At 35.4% G+C, this 22,555-nt stretch overlaps 1 pseudogene; it reads left to right on the top strand.

Moving 5' to 3' along the window:
* Positions 1 to 7,115: 7,115 nt before the first annotated feature.
* On the top strand, positions 7,116 to 18,430 carry LOC116566733 (annotated as a pseudogene).
* Positions 18,431 to 22,555: the final 4,125 nt, after the last annotated feature.

The following is a 22,555-nucleotide window of genomic DNA, read 5'->3' on the forward strand; positions in this document are numbered from 1 at the left end:
AGTATAGAAGCATCAGAAACTATTAAAATTAAGCTAAGTGGCTTTCAGGGTAAATAGTTCCAGATTACTATTAGTGGCTTTTAAGAAAAAAGCAACTTCAAAATTTGTCATTTTGAGTATCAACAGCTAAGTGGTCTGTTTTTTACCCCTGTTTTGTGTTTTTTTGCAATAAAATTATTTCTAAAAAACACTCTTAAAAAATGATTGAACAGAAAACTAGGAGACATGAGGTCATTGGGTAGTTGTGGCCATCTTGGAAGCCAGCTCCAAATATCTTATTACTTCAGAAAATAAGCCTCTATCCACTTAAGCCATCAAGTTAAGCTATCAATTTAAACTTTTTTCTTTCTAAATATATGTTTAAATTATATAAAAATATGTGTCTGTCCCCAATATATTTAAAGAATTATTGCAAAGCTTTGTAGAGTAACTTCTACCATCATCATTGTTCTGATTTCGAAGTCAAATTTGCTTTATCTGTTCTTACCCAATTGAGACACCAGAGAAATTTTTATTATGTATATTTGTCAAAAAAGGCCCCAACTCAGAAAACGAAATGATTATGAAGTTAACAACAGCAAAGTCAGTCAGAGCCCAGGCTTTGAGGAGGACCAAGAAGGCATGTGTGAACCGATATGCTAAAGCCCCTCAAGATCACAGCATAAAGTTTGGAGACTTGTGGGCGTGTTTGTGTATGTGTGTGAAACATAAATGGAAACTGTGAAATAGACATTGGGTAATTTGTTTTTCTGTGACTGTATAAACAACATAAGTGCTTCATCAAGGTAAAAATTATAAGCAAACTCATAAGCAAAATTATAGAATTACACACATAAAATTATGAATAGAATTATAGAAAGTATAACCGTAAGCCTATGATTTCTGATTACATATTCATTATAAAATTATAAATAAGTAATAGTAGCACTTCCGTTTCATGGAAAGATCTATCACATTCCATATCAGATTGTTTCTCTAGAGTTGGGGAGAGGACATTTTGGTACCAATCCTCTAAGATCTATATAATTAACAGAATTATGACAAAATTAAGATGAGAAAGATTTATAATTTCAAGTGTCTTTAAATTCCATCTCTTTTCATCCCTCCTTACCTTCACTTTTAAGCCCTAGAGTACTTACATTTTTTCCTCTCACTTTTTCCTTCCCTCTCCTATCTCCAAAATCACATCAAAGATCAATGGAATATTTGGATCCAGCTTGCCTGGTACTACTAAAGAGTCTTTATCAAGAAGTGAGAAGATTACTTGAGACCAGGAGTTAGAGATGAGCCTGGGAAACGCAGCAAGACCAAGTCTCTACTAAAAAATTTAAAAATTAGACAGGTATGATGCCATGTGACTACAATCCTATAGACTCAGAAGGCTGAGATGAGAGGATCACTTGAGTCCAGGAGTTCAAGGCTGCAGTGAGCCATGATTGCACCACTGCACTCCAGCCTGGGTGACCGTGTCTCAAAACAAAACAAAATGAAAAGAGAAAGACTTTCTAAGTTAATGAAGGGTGGAGCATCACTAACTTGCCTCAAATCAGCACCTGAGTGAGTTACAAACTCAGATTATTTCTTCCTATGTTGTAGCATCACTATAGCTCCCCAAATTAGCTATCCATTTGTAGCATCACATCTGAATTTCTGATGCCAAGTTCTTCCAGGTCATAAAAGGAAAAAAATAGAATCATGATTTGCAAACATGACTGGATATTAGAATCAACTGGAGGTACTCTTTTTTAAAAAATGATGCATTAGCCTCCAATCCATACCAAAAAATCAGAATAAATTTGTGGCCTAGAAATGTCAGTATTTTTGATGTGCTCTGCAGGTGAGTTTCCTAAGTAGATAAGGTTGAAAACCACTGGGATAGAAGTTAGAAAAGCAGCTAAACAGGCCAGGATTCTCAGCCCTGGGCTAGAATTGTGGGTACATATAATGATAACTTTTGAAGTATTGATTGTTTATCTTTTTATAAGTGTTTCCTGTTACTGTCTGTTTAAAAGTGATCTAAGATATACCCATTGCTTTCAAGATAATCAAAAATCTAGGCATACTTTTCTACTCTTTTCACTGTCTCATAGGCAATATATGATGCAGCCATTCCACATTGTTTCTTGTCTTATCCACTTTCCCTACTAGACTGTTAACTCCTGGATGGCATGGACTGTGGTTTTCATGCCTATAGAACTGGATATAGACCAATGTCAAGCACCAATAGGGGAAACAAAATAATTCCAGAATTGTTTGAGTTTTTGTGGTTGTCTCAGTTGGTCAGGATGCAAGTCCAGTCTGAAAGGAGACATACGTGTGTGTGTGTGTGTGTGTGTGTGTGTGTGTGTGTGTATATATATATATATATATATATATATATATTTATATATATATATGTGTGTGTATGTGTATATATATATATTTCATGGACAAGTGTCAACTTTAATGTTTAGATAGATATATGAATTTACTAATTCAACACTGATTGTGAAACTGTCATAGAGCAGACATTGCGCTAAGACTTAAAGACACAAAGCGAAGAGGATTTGTGCCTTTAGGGAGCTCAGATTTTAGTGACTGTTATTTACAAAAACGGAAAAAGATGCAAAAAGGTGAGAAAAACATGCTTTGGTTCAGCATAAGAAATACTAAATATAGACATTAGATTAACTTTTTCATTTATACATAATTATTATGCAACACAATAATATAGACATTGTTAAACATGCATCAGATTGACTTTGCTGTGAGACTTATGTAATTACCATCCAGACCCCTGATAACATGCATTTAGTGTTTTATTCCCCACATAGCATGGTTGTTTTGCTGACAAACTGATTCAACTACTTACTCATGGGGACCCTTTCATGATCCATACAAAGAGTTTTATCACTGGTTTAAGAAAGGTTATTTCAGAGGGGTGAAGTAAATAAAGAAGATAAATCAAATGTAGTATTTTAGGAAGAAAGATGTAGGAATTAATGATAATTAAATACAGGTATAAAGAAAATACATTGGAACAGATTAGAAATGGAGGGTAGGATTTATGTGAACGTATATAGTAAACATTAGTTATACATAAAAGCATCCCATGCACTATTTAACAAGGAATATTAAAGAAAATTATTTTTCTCTATTCATTTATTTCTCCTTTTCTCCTTCTTCTACCCAGTATCCTATAAAGTTTACAGTGAAGATGACTCTGAGTTATGAGGAAAGAGAAGGGTTGGTTACATGTAATACTAAAATGTTAAAGCAGGTGTAAGAGATGCAGCTAAATGTCAGAATATCTCCAGCAATAAAATAGTTTACAACTACTCAGTGCCATACCATGTTTAATAGTATGATAAATGTGAGGCAGAGTCTCCTGAGCAAAAAAGATCTTCTAATGTTCCGTGATTAGAAATGAATCTCTTTTGGTCTAGAATGTATTTTATTTTACAAAGTTATGTAAAATCACACCAGGCCTCAGGGTTTACATCTCACCAAATTACAGTTCAGGATTAATGGGGAGACTGTAGGACAGAAGAGACCCTGGGCACCAGAGGCAGTAAAGGACAATCTAAGGACAAATGTGCTTCTCTGTTTGGATAAGGATCACACTCTCCCTGGAGGGAGGACTGACCTGTCCACAACAGAGGGGCAGCTCCAGGAGCTGTTTGCTTCATTTTTACAGATTAAAATCATTAACCAAACATTCTGTAATGAATCACTCTAAGCTAGCACTCTGTGCCCGCCAAGGGCAGCTTTTGACGAAAATAAGTTGCATTTAAAGAAAAATGATAATGTACAATGCAAACGTTTTTGTCATTGGTGTTTACAGGGTGGCACTAAAATTTGGGCTTGATCTGGGTTTGGCATCCTTTGAAACATATACAAAAGAATGAGCATGTGAACAAAGAAGGCCCCATTTCACTTTGTACAATATAATTTACTCTGTGGGAATTGTGCAAGTAAAATTAGAAAGACATGAAGGCTTTGGTGAGCCTGCAAAGCCTGCCTGTCCTTCTGTTTGATTGGGTTGCTTTTCATTTTCTGAAATATAACCTGGGGACTTGTACCCAACTTGCTGCTTCAGTTGAAATATGCTCTTGTCATTAGAAAATGTATTTTCTATTCCCAAACAGAACCTACTGGACAGTAGTACAATTACATTCCAAAGCAACATACATATTTGACATGTTACAAGTTGAAAGAGATATGGATTTTACCCTTTTTGTGTTAAAATAGAATTGAAGAAAAATATGACCAAAGGCTTGTATATAGCTACAAGGAAGTGCATTTTAAAACTCTTGTTCTTCCCACAATATTTATCTCAGAGAAAAGAATTCATAAATTACTTCTCTTTATGAGAGAACTGAGTTATTTTATGAAACTGATGCATTTCAGCACAGAGTACAAAACAGATTCCTGCAATATACATTTAATGGATGTAGATTTCCTTGCCCAGGAGGTGGATTCAACAAATACGATCAAGTGACATGGGGCCAGATTTTAGTTTTAGTTCTTTATAAAACCCACTGTTAAGTGTGAAGCTTTTGGAGAAACCTGACAAACACTTCCTCAGTCAGTTGATCAAGATGAACATCAACAGCTTGTAAGTCATGTTGATAGTATGTGCTCTGGATATGATGTGATGAGCCTGGCACTTTACCTCAGTCATCTTCTTCCCCAAAACCCATAAGTTTGGTTGGATCATGAGAAAAAGATCAAATGATTCCCAGTTGAGGGATATTCTACAAAATACCTGACCATTACTCCTCAAAACCATCAAGGTCAAGAAAAACAAGGAATGTCTGAAAAACTTTCACAGCCAAGAGAAGTCCCAGAGGACATGAGCTAAATGTCATATTATGGTATCCTGAGTGGAATAACCTGTACGGAAGATTAGGTAAGGACTAAGGATATTTGAAAAAAATCTTGACTTTGGTTAACATTAATGAATCAATATCTGTTAGCTAATAAAGTGTGGCAAATATATGATTCTAAGATGTTAATAGCAGAAACTGGGTGTAGGATATATGGGCATTTTCTGTATTATCTTCCTAAGTTTTCTATAAATCTAAATAATTCCAAATTTTAAAATTTTATTAAATATAAAGTCTTTTTGATGTTTCCTATACCATGAGATTAATAATACTGTACTTATTTTACAAATGAGGAAATTGAGAGTTAACAGAATTTCAATGATTTGAGCAGCATAACTATATATGTAAGTAGAGGAATCCTGTCTTCTCATTTCCTGGGCCAAATCTCCTTTACCATATTTAATGTCTGAGCTTCTCACAAGGGTTCAGAAATGTATTCTCACTGGCAATCCAACAGCAGCTTGGCTGTCCGCCTCACTTAATTTAAGTTTTTGCTCAAACTTCATTTCCCCAATGAAGCTACCCTGATCAATACATTAATACAGCACAGAACTCAACATATACTACTTTATTTTCCCATAATACTTTCGCTTTCTAATACACCATATCATTTACTTATTTATTATCATGCTCCTTGCTTATTATCTGTTTTCTCCAATTACAATATAAGCTCCAGGAGGTCAGAGATCTTTGTTTATGGCATTCACTAGTCTATCTTGAGCACATAAAATAACACATAGCACACAGAAGAGTAAATAAACGTCTGTTGAATGACTGAATCAACCAACCTCAGTCCAGTCCTAATTTCTGGAGAAATATTTTCTGTTCTTCCAGTAAGAACTTTAATTAATCTCAATTCTCTTGATTCATTCTACAGAAATGGTAAATTACTTTCTTTTCACAGCCTCAGAATTTTAACTCATCTGTTTTAGATTATGGCTTGTGCCCCTGATCATCTTTCTTATATCTTAGTTGAGAAGCTACTATACAGAAGACTGTGAAAAGCACTGATATGCAGCTAAAAACAAGAACATTGTTCTCAGGTGGCGTACATTCCACATGGCTACAGACCAAGCAAGATAGAAAGTACTGTTTCACAGGAAGGACACAAAAACCACAAATATGGGATACCTCAGGAGGGAGGGAAAGAAGCAAGGAACATACATTGGAGAATTTTGAGCAACACTGAAAGACAGATAGCATCAAATCAGGTAGTTTGTGGTATGGAAAGGCAGTGGAGAAGATCTTTCATGAGAAAATAGTGGTTAGAACTATGAATGTTTAGATGTAAGGGAAATTCAGGAGAGTATAGACAACATACATAGCATATGTAACCAAGAGGAGAAGCATATATAAACTAAGAGGCAAATGGGTAGTTAGAGCTCCGTGAAAAATGTCAACATTTTAGGAAATGATGATGGAGCAGGCATAAGTAATCAGGTGAAAAGATAGAAAGGAAACCAGAAAAAAATGAGTTTCCTATTAATCCAAGGAAGAAAGAGTCCAAATAATGACATCGGCAATGTTAAATCCTAGGGAGGGGTCCATCTAGTGAACAGTAAAATGGGACATTGGATTAATAATTTTTAGCCACTGGTGATCTTATCAAGGTCAATTTGCAAATTAATAAAACTCTAAATTGAAGCTAGTTGAAGAGTAAAAGGAGCTGAATAAGTGGAAAATAATTACAGGCTTGGCTTAAGTAATGCGTCAGCAAAGGAATGGAATAAGGTGGTTTCAGTGCAATGTAAGGTTGAAGCAAGATTTTCAAAAGATGAAGGCAGCTTGAACAATTTTACAGAGAGAAGGAACGGGATCATAGAAAGGGAAGGTATGAAGACAAAATATGAAAAGGAACTTGTGAATCATGGACCTCAGGAAATTAAGAGGGATGAGCTGGGGTGCCTACATGGAGTTAGCATTTTGGAGGGAAGACACATGGTTTCCTCTGAAGTAAGAATGTAACCCATGTATGTTTAGAGGAGGGCAGGGATGAGCACGTTGCAAGGTCTCCTGCAGATTGCTTCCATTTACTTTTATGTGAAGAAAACAATAAAGACTCTTCCCCAAGTTTTTGAAACTGAGAAATTTAAATGAAGAAAAAGAGCCATAAAAATATAATACATTTTCCAGCAACCCCTGTGGAAAAGACAAAGGCTACAATAGGTCTGAACTTCTATAACCACTGAGTGCTAATAAAAGTGACAGACTTAGAACTGTTCTTCTGGAAGAGTGTCTCTCGGTATGATGGGCTGTGCATTAAATAGAGTTAAGCTGAAGGGTAGTGGACAAGTTGGAAACTACTTAAATAGTTTACACAAAATGTAACAAGTGTTTTATTTGTAAGTATTAGTAAAGTAACACTAAAAAGGAGCAAAAGCAAAACATAGAGCACTTAGCTAGTATTCTCTTGTGCAAAGTTTGACACCTAAAATTTCATCAATTTTTATTATCAATTTGAGAAGTTGACAGAATAAGTTTGGTATCTGTGTGATTTGGTATCACACAAATAAAAATAAGAGAAGTTAAATAACTAAGAAAATACAGAATTGACTTAAACCAGAGCTGGGACAAGTTGCTTTTACTTTTGTCTATGCATTTCAGTGTTAAGCCACATTAAAGTCAATATCTATTTTATAAAATCAGTTCCACAAGACCAAGATAGAAGGTTTTGATTCTGTATAGCATTCATTTTATAGCAACTAGATGCAAATAGCTCAAAATTAACTTTAACCTGATCCAATTTTATATATTGTGCCAACTGTCTGAATATTTAATACATAAAATTGGGCAATTTTACTCAGTTTTTTCACGCTTGTCAGTAGTTCCAAATATTCTTTAGTAAGCATTGCTTTTCAAATCAGAGAATAAAAGCCTCATTGGTGAAATCCTACTTTCCCCTTTAATTTCCGAGTTGAAAGTCATTGACCTAAAAGCACTTTTGAATGGGATAATAAATTGTATCCTCAGCTTCCACTCCTGTTTATCAGTTTCTGCTTGAAAAACATGTTATCAGTAAATGTACTTTGGTTACAGTTAAAAGCATCTTCAGGTATTGATTGCATTTTTCTTTGTCAAACACTTGCAGTCAGTAGGAATCTTATAACTGATCCTAAATACTCGTATTCAATGATCAGTCTTTCAGGAGATCGCCAACGTTAGAAAACTTGCCAAATGAGGCTTTGCATTAGAATTCACTGTTTAGGAAAAGCAGTGGTAAATCTGCTAAAATTTGAAAGGAAATTTACTATAACTTATTACTATACTGCCCAATGCTTCAGAGCATGCTGTCCAGGGTCACGCTGGCAATTTGAATCTAACACCATCTCCCATTAGAGCTTAGGTTTTGGAAAAACTATTTAATTTGTTTATTCCCAACGTCTTCTTCTGTAAAAAAGGAGAAATAATAATAATTCCAATCTTACATGCTTATTAATTGCATGAAATGAGATAATTTAGAATTCTTCTTAGATTTTTCTGTATTTAATAGGTATTCAATAAAATGTGCCTATTATTTTCAACTAACATTTATGGAGGTTGTCACCTGTTTTATTAATAAGGGGAAAACTAATTATTCAAGAACTCACATTACCATTGCTACAATAGATGGTGCAGCTTTTTTAAGGAATTGTGCTAAAGAGCAACCTTTGCATCACTAACATTTTGCAGCAAAGACGTATTATTGAACATTTTACCCTGTACCTGTTTAAAATAATCTGAAATATCAGTATAAGTAGAAAAGAAATCTAGCCAGCTGAACTTCCACATATCTTTTTAAGAAAAATGATGTATGTGTTCAATAATTTTGTCCATTTAAAAATGTTATCTTTTTAAAATTGATTTTTATGAGTTACCTCTATATATTTAATATGAGCACGTTTTCAAAAATTTGTATAGCAAATATCTTTTCCATTCTATATTATTTCTATCTTAATGCTGTCTTTTGGTGAAAGAAAGTTCATAATTTTACTGAGTACAATTCATCAATTTCTCCCTTTATTGCTACTGCTGTGTCTTGTTTACAAAGTCTTTACCTACCACAAAAACATGAAGAATTACACTTTTTGCCTTATAGAAGCTCTGTTAATCTTTTTAATTTTTCACCTTTTTTCTACCATCCAACTAAACTGATTTTCGTGTAAAGTGAAAGGTAGGGTTCAAAGTTTATCTTTTTTTCTATACTGATATTGAGTAAACTCCTCACTATTTACTGAGAAGACATTATTTTCTCAATGTTTTACGATGGAACTTTGGCTGCAAATTGTAAATCAGGCGATTGTGTAAATATGAGACTATTTTTGAAGTCTCTATTCAGTTGATATATTCTATTTGCCTTTCTTTGTGCTAATAAAATTCTATACTGTCTTATTAATATAAATGTATAATAAGTTCTGTTTTCTGACACTTTCTGTCACTTAGCCTTGTTCTTGAAAACAGTGCCTCCAGTCTAGAAGCCTCGTAGTTATCTGTGGCTCTAATTTCTCTCATTTTCTATATTAAACCACTAAAATCTATAGATTTTAGGACAAAGTTACTTATCCTAAATCTAATTATTCTGTTGCAGTTAGCAATAACTACACATAACTCAAAATTATTCCTTCCACCTTTTCCCCACACTCCTGCTTTATTTACTTTAGATTCTCATCATCTCTTGCCAGGACACTTACAGAGGTTTCAAATTAATCTTTCCTCGTTCCTCATGAAAATCTTGTCATGACATTCTCCTGTTGGTAGAAAATATATTAAAATTTGGCTTTTAAGTTGAGTGTATGAATCTGTTTCCTTACTTAGTCAACCCTTTCTTTGCTGAGGGGCTGCTGACCCATGCTATATCCACATGAAGCAGTTGCTACTTTATTCATTTTCTCTGCTTTATACAGCAAAGTGTCGAATTTAAGTGCTGACATAAACAAAAGATCCAGGGGTTTTGATTAAATTGGACTTTTGGTCACAATCAAGTTTGAATAAGGTAGTTAATCTGTTCAGGCTATATTTTTTTAAAGTTGAAGTTTGCATTCTTTTTCTTCTTTTTATTTTTTGTTTCGTGATACAATTGGCCTTCACAACCTCTGTAGTGTCCAGAGAGAGGATAAAGTTATCAATAAGAAACTTATTTTTTTGAGGTAGAGCCTCTGTCACACAGGCTGGAGTACAATGGTGCTGTCTCAGGTCACTGCAACCTCAGCCTCCCGGCTTCAAGCAATTCTCCTGCTTCAGCCTCCAGAGTATCCGGGACTTACAGGTATTTGCCACCATACCTGGCTAAGTTTTGTATTTTTAGTAGAGATGGGTTTTTACCATGTTGGCCAGGCTGGTCTCGAGCTCCTGACCTCAAGTGATCTGCCTGCCTTAGCCTCCCAAAGTGCTGGGATTATAGGCATGAGCCACCATGCTCAGCCAATAATAAACTTCTAATTATTCTGTTGTAGTTAGCAATAAATTCCTGAGCCAGTAAATTGAGCAATGTAAAGATTTTCAATCAGTACATCAATCGACCTGCTTAAAAGCTTTGCACTAAACTTATCCTAGAGTACAGATGCTTGATATGCTAGCTCCAGAAGTATAAATGACCCAAGAATGCTAAACTGATAAACATAAATCTCTTTCCTGCTTGACAATAATATTATTAATGTCCTTGGTATTTAAGTGGAGGAAGGATATTGAAGAGAGGTAATTTGTTTTAAGGGAGGGTTTCTCCTCAGTGAACACATTCCTAATTCATAGATTCTAATGTCACTCATGGCAGTCTTACCTGAAGGAGATCTGAAATATGATCATTAGCAGTGCTGACTAACAGCTAAATGAAAAATACTTTATGGTCATTAGCTCAAAGCATTAATGTGACCCAAATAAAGTAATCTTGATGGTCTTTGCTGTATTTGTGGAAATATTTATGACTTTTCCCTTTATGACCTTTGCTAGAATAATTGAGTAACAAAATTGACATTGATTAAAATCTTTTTTCCAATTGGCAGAGTTTCTGACTTCATTTGATGAAAGAAAATCAGCATATTTAAGGGAACATCAGTTTTCATTGCTTCACTCCCTCTTAATTGAGGAAAATTCCTGAAATGACAAAGAGCACGCTCTTTGTATTCCAGCTCCAGGTATTTGTGTTAAATTAGTCTTACCTTACTCTTCCTGAAAGAACAATAAATGCACCAGATCATAGCTGAAGGCACTCAAGAAAACCAGTGTTGCAAATAAAAAAAAATCTCATTCACTGTGTTTTTGATCCGAGTCTTTAAATGGAAAGCAGATGTCTTTTTTGCTCCTGTCAAATCAGTTGGAACTGGTTTGAAAGCCCAAATTGAAGTTAATATACCCAAACAGTCAAATACTAAATGCACTGTCTGAAAGTCTAACAGAATGTAATGATCAACAATGTCATTTTTCACGTAAGTCAGTCAAGTTACCTCTGCATGATATGCTGCAATATCTGTAGTGCTTTATACTATCTTCCCACTCTTACTTGGTGACTATAAAATGTGTTGCGGGCCAAGCGCGGTGGCTCACGCCTGTAATCCCAGTACTTTGGGAGGCAGAGGCAGTGAATCATGAGGTCAGGAGTTCAAGGCCAGCCTGGCCAACATGGTGAAACCACGTCTTTACTAAAAGTACAAAAATTACCTGGACATGTTGGCAGGCGCCTGTAATCCCAGCTACTCAGGAGGCTAAGGCAGAGAATTGCTTAAACCAGGGAGGTAGAAGTTGCAGTGAGCTAAGATAGTGCCACTGCATTTCCAGCCTAGATGACAGAGCAAGGCTCCATCCATCTTCAAAAAACAAAACAAAACAAAACAAAAAACAAAAGGTATTGTGGCAACACAACAAAAAGTAATGGTGGGAGTTACAGAAAAAGTACACCCTTTATTTGCATAAATACATATGCTTCTAAATATATCCTATAACGTTTATAGATAGAAACCCTAATTATGCTTCCCTCTATTAAAGCTTTTATTGGAGCTACATTTTCTCAATGTGGTAATCCTAAGTGATTTGTTTGTATTGTTATTTTGCTTTATCCGGAAGTACTTCATGTTGCTTTGTAGAGTCATTCATAGATCTGGTCTACCCAGTAAGCTTGCATGAGTACAAATCTTGTATATCCCCCCCTAACTGTCTGGACTTAGAAATATTCATTTGTAGGATTAGGTCATCTGTTGTTACATGTATATTCCAAACAGAAATTTAGGACATTTTCTGTAAGAACTCACTTTAAAAATAAAAATAAAGAATGTGATAAATGTCCTGTGGTTGTATTTACTCATGCTCCATAACAGTCTCCATAGTTAGTCCATATCCTTCCTTTAGGAATCACAAGACACACAGTAGTCTAGATATAATCCAGCTAAACAAGAACAGAATGGGACAACTATCCTTTTGGTCTAAAACTTTCCGGGCAGCCTAAGATTTAAGATTATGTTAGCTTTATTGGTAGCTGAATAAAATTCTTAACTCTTATAAAACAAAAATCTTCTGTTAGAAAATAAGTATTTTAAATTCAAGTTGCCCCTTTCCATACTTAGAAAAATGACTCTGTATCTAAATGTAGGGGTTTCCATTTATCCCTGTTAAATTTCCTACTCATAAATTTTATAAACTTTAGCACAGGAATGGTATAGCATGAGCTCTTGAGTAAGACAGAGAGATAAATTTTCTTTTCAACCACTGAGTCTGTGATTTCATTTGTATATTTCTTATTTATAAGTCAAGATAACATCTACTTTGCTGGGTAGTTACAGTAATCAAATGAGATTCAGTGTATAAAAGTGCCTATTCAGCACATAATAGCTACTCTAAGATGTGCTAATTAAAGTTATGATTATCATTTCTGCTCAATGTCATTGAAACCTTGATTCTGTCATCTTATATTTAAATAGCCATATTATATAGCCTCAGCCTCAATTTCATAACTGTGCTTTATTTTAATCTACATTCAGGTCATTGACATAAACATTAAAAAGGAAAAAAAAATTGAGACATGGTGGATAACTTGCTGCAATAAAGACTATTCTAGGTTGAAACCTATTCATTAATCAATAATTGGTGCATAAATGTTCAGCCAGCTATGAACCAGCAAAAGCAGTGATTATTTAACTCCATACTGCCTACAACAAATGAAACTTTGTCAAATACCTCTCTCAAATTTATACAAATGTGCATGCACATACACAGGACAAATACAAAAACAAATAACAAATATGGTCACTGTCATGCTAACTTTTTTTTTTTTTTTTTTTGAGACAGAGTTTCCCTCTTGTCGACCAGGCTGGAGTGCAATGGTGCAATCTCTGCTCATTGCAACCTCTGGCTTCAAGCAATTCTCCTGCCTCAGCTTCCTGAGTTCCTGAGTAGCTGGGATTACAGGTGCCCACCACCACACGGGGCTAATTTTTGTGTTTTTAGTAGAGACGGGGTTTCACCATGTTGGCCAGGCTTGTCTCAAACTCCTGATCTCTGGTGATCCACCCACCTTGGCCATACTAACTTTAAAATGAAATATCAAACAAGTATAGCAAGTCTTGTTGTCATTAAGCCTATACTAAATCCTTATAATTGCAAGTTCTGCCACTAATTGCTAACGAAGGATTTGCTTAGCCAGTTTATTCAGTATTTTTATTTATGTCATCCACTATTTTTATCTTATTGAAAATTGAAAGAACATTTTCTCACCCGATTCCCATGATTATGTCTTGAGTTCATCTGTGATCACATCTTGAATGTATAATCTCTGGCAGGATTTCAATTATCTAAAGCCTAAAGACTTAAATTAATTCAAGGGAGATTTTCTTCTTTATCCCCTTTCCAAACTATATCTACTCTACTTCCACACCTTTGGTTACATTATACCTCATTTCATTGTTTTTCGTTTACTCATCTTTCAGCTCATTGAGTTATGCCATAATAATTCTAGTGCACAGAGAATTCTGAACTACTCCAGAATTATTTGTTGTTTATTGTTATTGTTGTTTCTGCTCTAAAGAGATGAAGTCTTGCTATGTTACTCAGATTGAACTTGAACTTGTGCTCAGGAGGTCCTCCCATCTCACATCCAGAGTAGTTGGAACTACAGGCATATATTACCACACCCAGCTCCGTTATTTGTTTATGCCACTTATTCAGCAGCATAAACAATATAATGTATAATATTATACATTGGCTTTTCCCCTATATGTCTTATATTTAATTTTTATAACACCTGTTGTACTTTGATTACAAACTAGAATAAAAGGTAACCGTGAAGCCCAGTATGTAGTAAAAACACTGCTGCATTATGAATCAGACAATTGAACTCCCAAGTCTCTAGGATTATTGAAGAGCCCCATAACCTAACTGGGTCTCAGTTTCTTGATCTATAAAATGTTGAAGTTGGATTAAATACACTTTAAATATCTCTTCGAATTTTAAATGCTACAACTAGTGCAATAGCCTGTAAACTCCATTAAGCAGGAGGTATGTGTCCTGTTCACTATTGGCTTCCTGAGTACTCATTATAGTGAATAGCACACATTCATTCATTCACTCAAGAAATTTTCATTGTGTATAAGGAACACCTCAAGGTACTTGGGCTAAAGAAAAGAAATAAACAACTTCCTTCCCTTGTGGATTTCCTAGTGAGGGGAAATAGGTAAGCCATATAATAGGTTAGAAGTTTATTAGTGTTACAGAGAAAAATCAGGCAGGGAAGGGGAACAAGAATGCGAGTTTGGTTTTCAAGCTTCAATATGGTGGTCAGTGTGTACCTCTCTGTGAAGGTTACATTTGAGCAATGACTGGAAAGATAGGAGAGATGAACCAGCAGACATATGGAGAAAGAATATTCCTGGAATCAGGGAGAGTCAATACAATTTCTGACATTATAATTCACCAAGAAGAAGCCAGAGTTGCTGGAGCTAAAGAACAGGTCAGAGACGTAGCAGGTAGCCAGTGTAACGGGCCTCACAGCCATTGTGAAGGCTGGCCTTGACTCTGTGTAAGATGGGAGCCCTTGGACATGTGAACTAAGAGATGGCATGATCTATTCTTAGAGGGATAACACTGGGTGCTAGGTTGAGATTAGACTGTAAGGGGAACAGGGGTAGTAGCAAGGATAGGATTTAGAGATGATGATGGCTTGACAAGCAGCAGAGGTGGTGGGAAGTGGCAGGATTCTGGAAATATTTGAAGATAAAAGGATTTTTTGAGAGACAGAGAGAAATCAAGGGTGACACCAAAATTCTAGGACTAGTTGAAAGGATAGAATTACTACTATTTACAATGTGGTAGAACAAGTTTGTAGGGGAAGACCAGGAATTTAGTTATAAACTATTTGGTTTGAGATGTCTATTAGGCATCAATAATTGTTCAGTAAATGTATGTAGACTGATCATAACTAATGTGCCTTATATACTTTTTGCACATATCATATATAGTAATACAACTTTTAAGAACTGGTCCTCTGGAACACTTCTCCTCCTAGTGTATCAGTCTTGGAACTTTCACAGTACAATAGGTAGGAAAAAGAATTTCAGAATCTAGAAGTGAAGAGAATTTGATATGTAGTGATTGTCTATTATCACCCCAATATGCAAAGTTAAGGCAAGTTTCCATTATATTTTCACAGTATAGATTGGCATCCATTTGAGACAAATAGTCACTAGAATGTACAATCTGCATATATGTCTTTGATTAGAATTGTAATGGGTAAAAAACTGTTTGTGAAAAATTTTGATAAATTTTCAAATGTTTGAAAACGTATAGTTTCCAAAAGTACAAAAGCTGTTACAAATAGTAAAAACAAATGTTGGTTTTTGTTATTGAATTAAGCATACTAATTTTTTGTAAAGAAATGTTTCCTAGACTGAGGTCTTCAGTCATTAGATGATTATGTTTATACATGATCTCAAATAATCTCAGTATTGGTAATGACAGTTTATATGTTTATATGTAAGTTAGCACAAACATATACATAAAGGAACACAATGTAGAATTATACACATGTGCATGTATGTGTGTATATGAAATCAATGCATTACAGAAGCTTTTAAAAGTAGGTTTTAGGTTTTATTTATTTTGTATATGTGTGTACTAAATATTTCCTTTAAAGAAAACATGATAGAAGTTCAGGCTGTTTTCGTCTAGAAAATGTGTGGGAAAAGGGGGTATTATACAAATTGTAACTAAAATCAAACTTCTATAGTGTATAGTGTATCTCAATAGAAATTACCCAAATAAATTATCCCAAAGTTTCCAAGAAAAAACGTTTTATCATTCAACCTTAGTAAGTTTTGAAAGTATTTTTGTTTTTTCAACTTTTTATTGGGATAATTCATGGAGATTTATTCAAATAAAATGATAATATTATGTCTATTTAATATATTTTTCACATGCTCTGATAATAGTAAGAATTCTTGTGTTCTGTAAATATTTATAATACATTTATTTGCTTAAAATATTTTCATACCCTTTCTGCCTGTGGGCTCTAAGAAGTATCGTTAAACTCTCTTCTCCCCGTGGTCCTGTCTAAGTCAGAGTCTCCTAAAGAGCCTGAACACCCGAGGAAGCTCTCCATTGGAGAGTGGAGCTTTGAAACAACCAACGAGAGACTGAGGAGCCATTTTGGGCAGTGGGGAACATTCCCAGACTGTGTGGTAATGAGAGATCGAAACACCAGGTGCTCCAGGGGCTTTGGGTGTGTCACTTATGCCACTGTGGAGGAGGTGGATGCAGCCATGAAAGCAAGGCCACATGAGGTGGATGGAAGAGTTGTGAAACCAAAGAGAGCTGTTTCAAGAGGAGATTCTCAAGGACTAAGTACCCACTTAATTGTAAAAAAAGGTATTTGTTGGTGGCATTAAAGAAGAACATTTATATATCAATTAAGGAAGACAGTGAAGAACATCACCTAAAAGATTATTTTGAACATTAAGGAAAAACTGAAGTGATTGAAATCATGATTGACCAAGGCAGTAGCAAGAAAAGGGGCTTTGCCTTTGTAACCTTTGACGACCATGATTCCATGGATAAGACTGTCATTGCGAAGGATATGAACAGACGCTTTTCAAGAGAAGACATTGATGCAGCCAACAAACATATGAAAAAAGCTCATCATCACTGGTCATTAGAGAAATGCAAATCAAAACCACATTGAGATACCACCTCACGCCAGTTAGAATGGCAATCATTAAAAAATCTGGCGACAACAGATGCCAGAGAGGATGTGAAGAAGCAGGAATAATTTTACACTGTTGGTGGCAGTATCAATTAGTTCAACCATTGTGGAAGACAGTGTGGCAATTCCTCAAGGATCTAAAAATAGAAATACCATTTGACCCAGCAATCTCATTATTGGTTATATACCTAAAGGATTATAAATCATTTTATCATAAAGAAACATGCACACATATATTCATGTGGCACTGTTTACAATAGCAAAGACTTGGAACCAACACAAATGCCAATCAATGATAGATGATTTACAAGGACTATAAATCATTTTATTATCAAGACACATGTACATATATGTTCATTGTGGCACTGTTTACAATAGCAAAGACATGGGACCAACCCAAATGCCCATCAATGACAAAGAAAATGTGGTACATATGCACCATGGAATACTATGCAGCCATAAAAAAGGATGAGTTCATATTCTTTGCAGGGACATGGATGATGCTGGAAACCATCGTTCTCAGCAAACTGACACAAGAACAGAAAACCAAACACGGCATGTTCTCACTCCTAAGTGTGTGTTGAAAAATGAGAACACATGGACACTGGGAGGGGAACATCACACACTGGGGCCTGTTGCGGGGTGGGGGGACTGGGGAGGGATAGCAGCAGGTGGGGGATTGGGAAGGATAACATTAGGAGAAATATGTAATGTAGATGACGGGGGAATGGATGCAGCAAACCACCATGGCTTGTGTATGCCTATGTAACAATCCTGCATGATCTGTACATGTACCCCAGAACTTAAAAACAAACAAAAAAAAAGAATACCATACTTGGAATGGCCACAACTATGAAGTTAGGAAAGCCCTGTAAAGCAAGAGATGGCTAGTGCTTCATCCAGTCAAGGAGGTCGAAGTGGCTCTGGAAGCTTTGGTGGTGGTCAAGGAGGGGGTTTTGGTGGGAATGACAACTTTGGTGGTGGAAGAAACATCAGTGGTCATGGTGGCTTTGGTGGCAGCCATGGTGGTGGTGGATATGGTGGCAGTGGGGGTGGCTATAATGGATTTGGTAATGACGGAAGTAATTTTGGATGTGGTGAAAGCTACAATGATTTGGGCAATTACAACAATTAGTCTTCAAATTTTGGACCCAGGAAGGGAGGAAGCTTTGGAGGCAGAAGCTCTGGACCATATGGTGGTGGAGGCCAGGACTTTGCCAAATCACGAAACCAAGGTAACTATGGCGGTTCCAGTAGCAGCAGTATCCACGAAAGTGGCCGAAGATTTTAATTAGGAAACAAAGCTTAGCAGGAGAGGAGAGCCAGAGAAGTGACGGGGAAGCTACAGGTTACGACAGATTTGTGAACTCAGCCAAGCACAGTGGTGGCAGGACCCAGCTGCTACAAAGAAGACATGTTTTAGACAAATATTCATGTGTATGGGCAAAAAGCTCGAGAGCTGTATTTGTGACTAATTGTATAACAGGTTATTTTAGTTTCTGATCTGTGGAATGTGTAAGGTATTCCAATAAAGGGTTTTAATATAGATTTTTTTTGCACCCATGCAGTTGATTGCTAAATGTAATAGTCTGATTGTGATGTTGAATAAATGTCTTTAAAAAACATTTTCATAGTATACTTGGTCTTTTGGAAATGTTTAAGAATATTAATTATTTTATCATTAACTGTATGGTATTTCAATATTTTGCAAGACAAACATTGGATATATTTTATTAAACTATGAGAATTCATTTCTGTGGTTTTCCCCTCTTTTAAAATATGTCACTTTTCACAAGAAGGAACACTATATGAATCCTTATCTAATGCCAGCACAATGCAAATATATAGTAAACATCATACCAGTATTTACTCCAAGCAATAAGATTCAATTTTAAATAATGAATTCAACAGATAGAAACTTTATAGAGAAGACATTCTAGAAATAGAACAAAATTCATTTAAAAAATATTCCACAGGCTAATTTACCGAGTAAGCAGAATAGAGGGCAATTGAAATGTCTTTTCAGTTATGTCCTGGAATTATTTAGTGTCTAAAGTCAGAGTCCAAGATTAAGGGAGGTGGAGAGGATTTGTACCTACTACATTTCTTGGCTTCATACCACTTAGTATTATTAAATACTCATCTTTACTCAACTAAAATTGAAATGTACTAAAAATATACTCTGTAGCTCTGTGCTAGACATTTTACAGAAGCCATCTCCTTTAATCCTATATGTAAATATGTTCCTTCTGTTTCTATGCACATGCTTATAGGAACTGTACATCTCCAAATGTTGACATAGGCCAGAGGAACTATTCAAAGCTACACAGACGTGCATTTGCACATAACACAGTGCAAGGGTTTTCAGCTTCTTTTAACCATCTCTCTTTACTTCAAATTCTATTTTACAGTATTTGGTATTGCCTTGATTTAAATTGAGTGTGAGTGAGGAGGAAATTAGTTCACCACCCAACCTCTCCCTTCCTTCAACCTTTCCCCATTTCTCAACCAAGCTCCCCAGTAAAATCCATGGCAAAGTTTTAAAAACAGTGGTATAGGGCAAATATCTTCTGCTAAGCTAGTCAGCTTCTAAAAAGCATTTCCTTTCAATCTTCATATCTATCATTGTAAATTAAGAAAATAAGCTGATTATCTTAATCATGTGTCATTCTCCAGTTTGAACTTCAAAACATCCTGTGTGTCAGGCTAGTTAGAGATAGCTGAGTAAGCATAGTAGTTTAGGAAATGTATGGTCTTTAAAACAAACTGATTGGAGAACTCAGAGCCATCAAGTGAAGAACCACAGTTGGAACTCCAACTATGTCACTCCATATCCTGTGCTTTTGTTGTCAGTATATAGAAAGCTACAGTAAGGTAAGTCATCAATAAGTTGGTCTTCATTATGGTCAGCTCACACTGGATGAAATTCTTGGTGGTAAAAATCCCCTTAAAACACAAGATATTTCCTAAGACAAAAGTAAAACAACAGGACATAATAATGTGCCTGTGCTATTAGCTGCTGTAACAAGTGACCGCAAGTTGGGCAGCTTAAAACAACACAAATTTGTCATCTCACAGTTCTCAGTGTCAAAAGTCTGAAACAGATCTCACTGGACTAAAACTGAGGTGTTAGCAGGGCTGCATTTCTTTCTGGAGGCTGGAGGGATGAATTCATTTACTCACCTTTTTCAGCTTCCTGAAGCTGCTAGCATTTCTAGGCTCCTGGTCCCCTATTATCTCCAAAGCCAGCAATGGCCAATCTAGTTACCTCACATTGCCTCTTTCTGAGACTAACTCTTTTGCCTCCTGTTTCCACATTTAAGAACCCTTGTGATCACATTCCTCCTACCTGGATAATTGAGAATGGTCCTTATCTTAAAGTTGGTTAATTAATCTTAAAGTTGGCACCTATGCTAGGTACCAAAGGGTACCTAGAGTACCAAAGATTGGTACTTAGGCTAGGTATCAAACGTAGCATATTTTCAGGTTCCAGGAGTGAGGATGTGGTCATCTTTAGGGGCATTTTCTTCTGCTTACCACAGTGCCTGAAGGAAAAACGAGTGAATAGAATGAAGGTGCTTGGTCTAAGTGGAGTCCAGAAACGTGAAGCAAAGGCAGTGGAAGAATCATCAGTGTTCATCTAAGTTTATAGGTAGAGACACCAGATTAGGGTAATGCAAGCTTTACTGCACAGCCCTCTAATCACTACACAGCCACATCCTGTGATGACAGAGATCACCAGGATTTTCCATGGCCACATACCCTTTACCCCAGTTTCCTGTGCTCTGAGTTCATACAGTAAATCATCTTAAAGGCTCTGAATTCAGGTTCTTAGAAATCATGATTCCAGGGAAGGCATGTGCCATATCAAAGAGTGAAATATGATCAGGTGGAAAAAAATCTGCCATCTCTATGTTTTAATATTCTGCTTTCTGTATACATATCCTGTAAAATTGAGAGCCTGATTAATTTTGAGTCTGCATAACAAAGGCAATTTTCTGGAACTTCAATCCTCAGACCAGGCTCTGAATTAAATCCACTGTCCAAGAAATTAGCATGGTGCAAAAGCCAAGTCACTATTTTACTATGCTCTGTGATATAATTTGTTACTTTTTGTCTGCCATTTTCTTTTATTAAACTTCTAAGATTTTTCAAGCAACATTATCCTAACCTAGATGTCGGTGATTATTTAGGAGTAATCATAACAGAAAGTAAAGTATTACTAAAATAAAATATAAATCAAAGAGAAAATAATTTTGTCGGTACATGTTTTATTTATGCTGAGCTTTAGAGACATATAGTATTAATATGAGGCAAAATACACTTTGTATTGGCTGTGCAGCTGTTAAGTGAGAAAAGTATCTTAGTTATAATTTTGAAAATTAACTATTTTTGAAGACTAGTGACTCTCTTTGAAAGTAGTCAAATTGAATTTTTCACTAAAACCACATAGCCTAAAAGATTATTAAATCAAGAAAAATGTTTACACTTAATTTTTTTTCTGCAAATAAAGGCCCCTTTAAATGTGACCTTTAATTAATTTTATTATTTTTGCTATTTTTAATATTTGCTTTGAAAATTTATCCCCATTATTAAAAGGGGGAGAAAAACAAACAAAAAAAAGGCACAGGTTTCCTTACATCCATTATTAAAGTTGTATCATAGCTGCTCTTCTAGCTTAGATATCGTCACCCCTTTAGCTTGGAATCAGGAGGATCCAATTCAAGAAGGATGCTTGAAGCTTGTGAAGTAGTGTATTTTGTGGGCTTTTTGTTTTTGTGATTTTGGAGTTTTATTTGTATCTCTCTCCAAGTAACATGTAGATTCTTATCCTTGTACCCAGTCAAATTCCTATAAAGTCAAAATCCCATGTCTTGGCTCTCCTCTGGATTCTAGATCAAAGCAATCTGTCCTGTATGCTTACAAATTCATTCCGTACACAAAAGGACTGTAAGAGCATAGTGGATATCTCTTCTCAAATATCATATCGATCTTATCAGTATCAGTATCAAATGGGAGTTTGTTACAAATGTACCATCTTGAGTCTTACTCTAGAACTCTGAATAAGAATCTGCATTTTAACAAGAACCCCAAAGTGATTTTTGAGCTCATTAATGTTTCAGAAGCATTAGAGATAAAGCCTTGGCCCTGAGATGTGTTTTCAGATACTTTGTCTATTTTGTCCAAATTTTCTAACTTTTGGCACTAAGTGGTTTATACTCCTTATGACCCTTTTAATATAAGAAAGCTCTGTAATGATATCCATTTTTTTCATTGTAGATATTATTATTTTGTATTTTCTTGCTAGTTTTTTTCTCTCTTTAACTTTAACCAGTTTCTCTAGAGGTTTATCAATCCTTTTCAGGAAACAATATTCCATTAAAACATGTTTCTTCATTATTGGCCTTAGCATTGATTTCGTTCATTATTTTTCTTCATCATTGGCCTATAGCATTGATTTTGTTCTTTTTTTAGGTTTATTTTATTTTTCTTTGACATATACTAATTATGCATACAGTGTGATGATATCTTA

The sequence above is a fragment of the Sapajus apella genome, unplaced genomic scaffold, assembly GCF_009761245.1.
Source record: "Sapajus apella isolate SASKATOON/1434 unplaced genomic scaffold, GSC_monkey_1.0 scaffold44, whole genome shotgun sequence".
Classification (NCBI taxonomy): domain Eukaryota; kingdom Metazoa; phylum Chordata; class Mammalia; order Primates; family Cebidae; genus Sapajus; species Sapajus apella.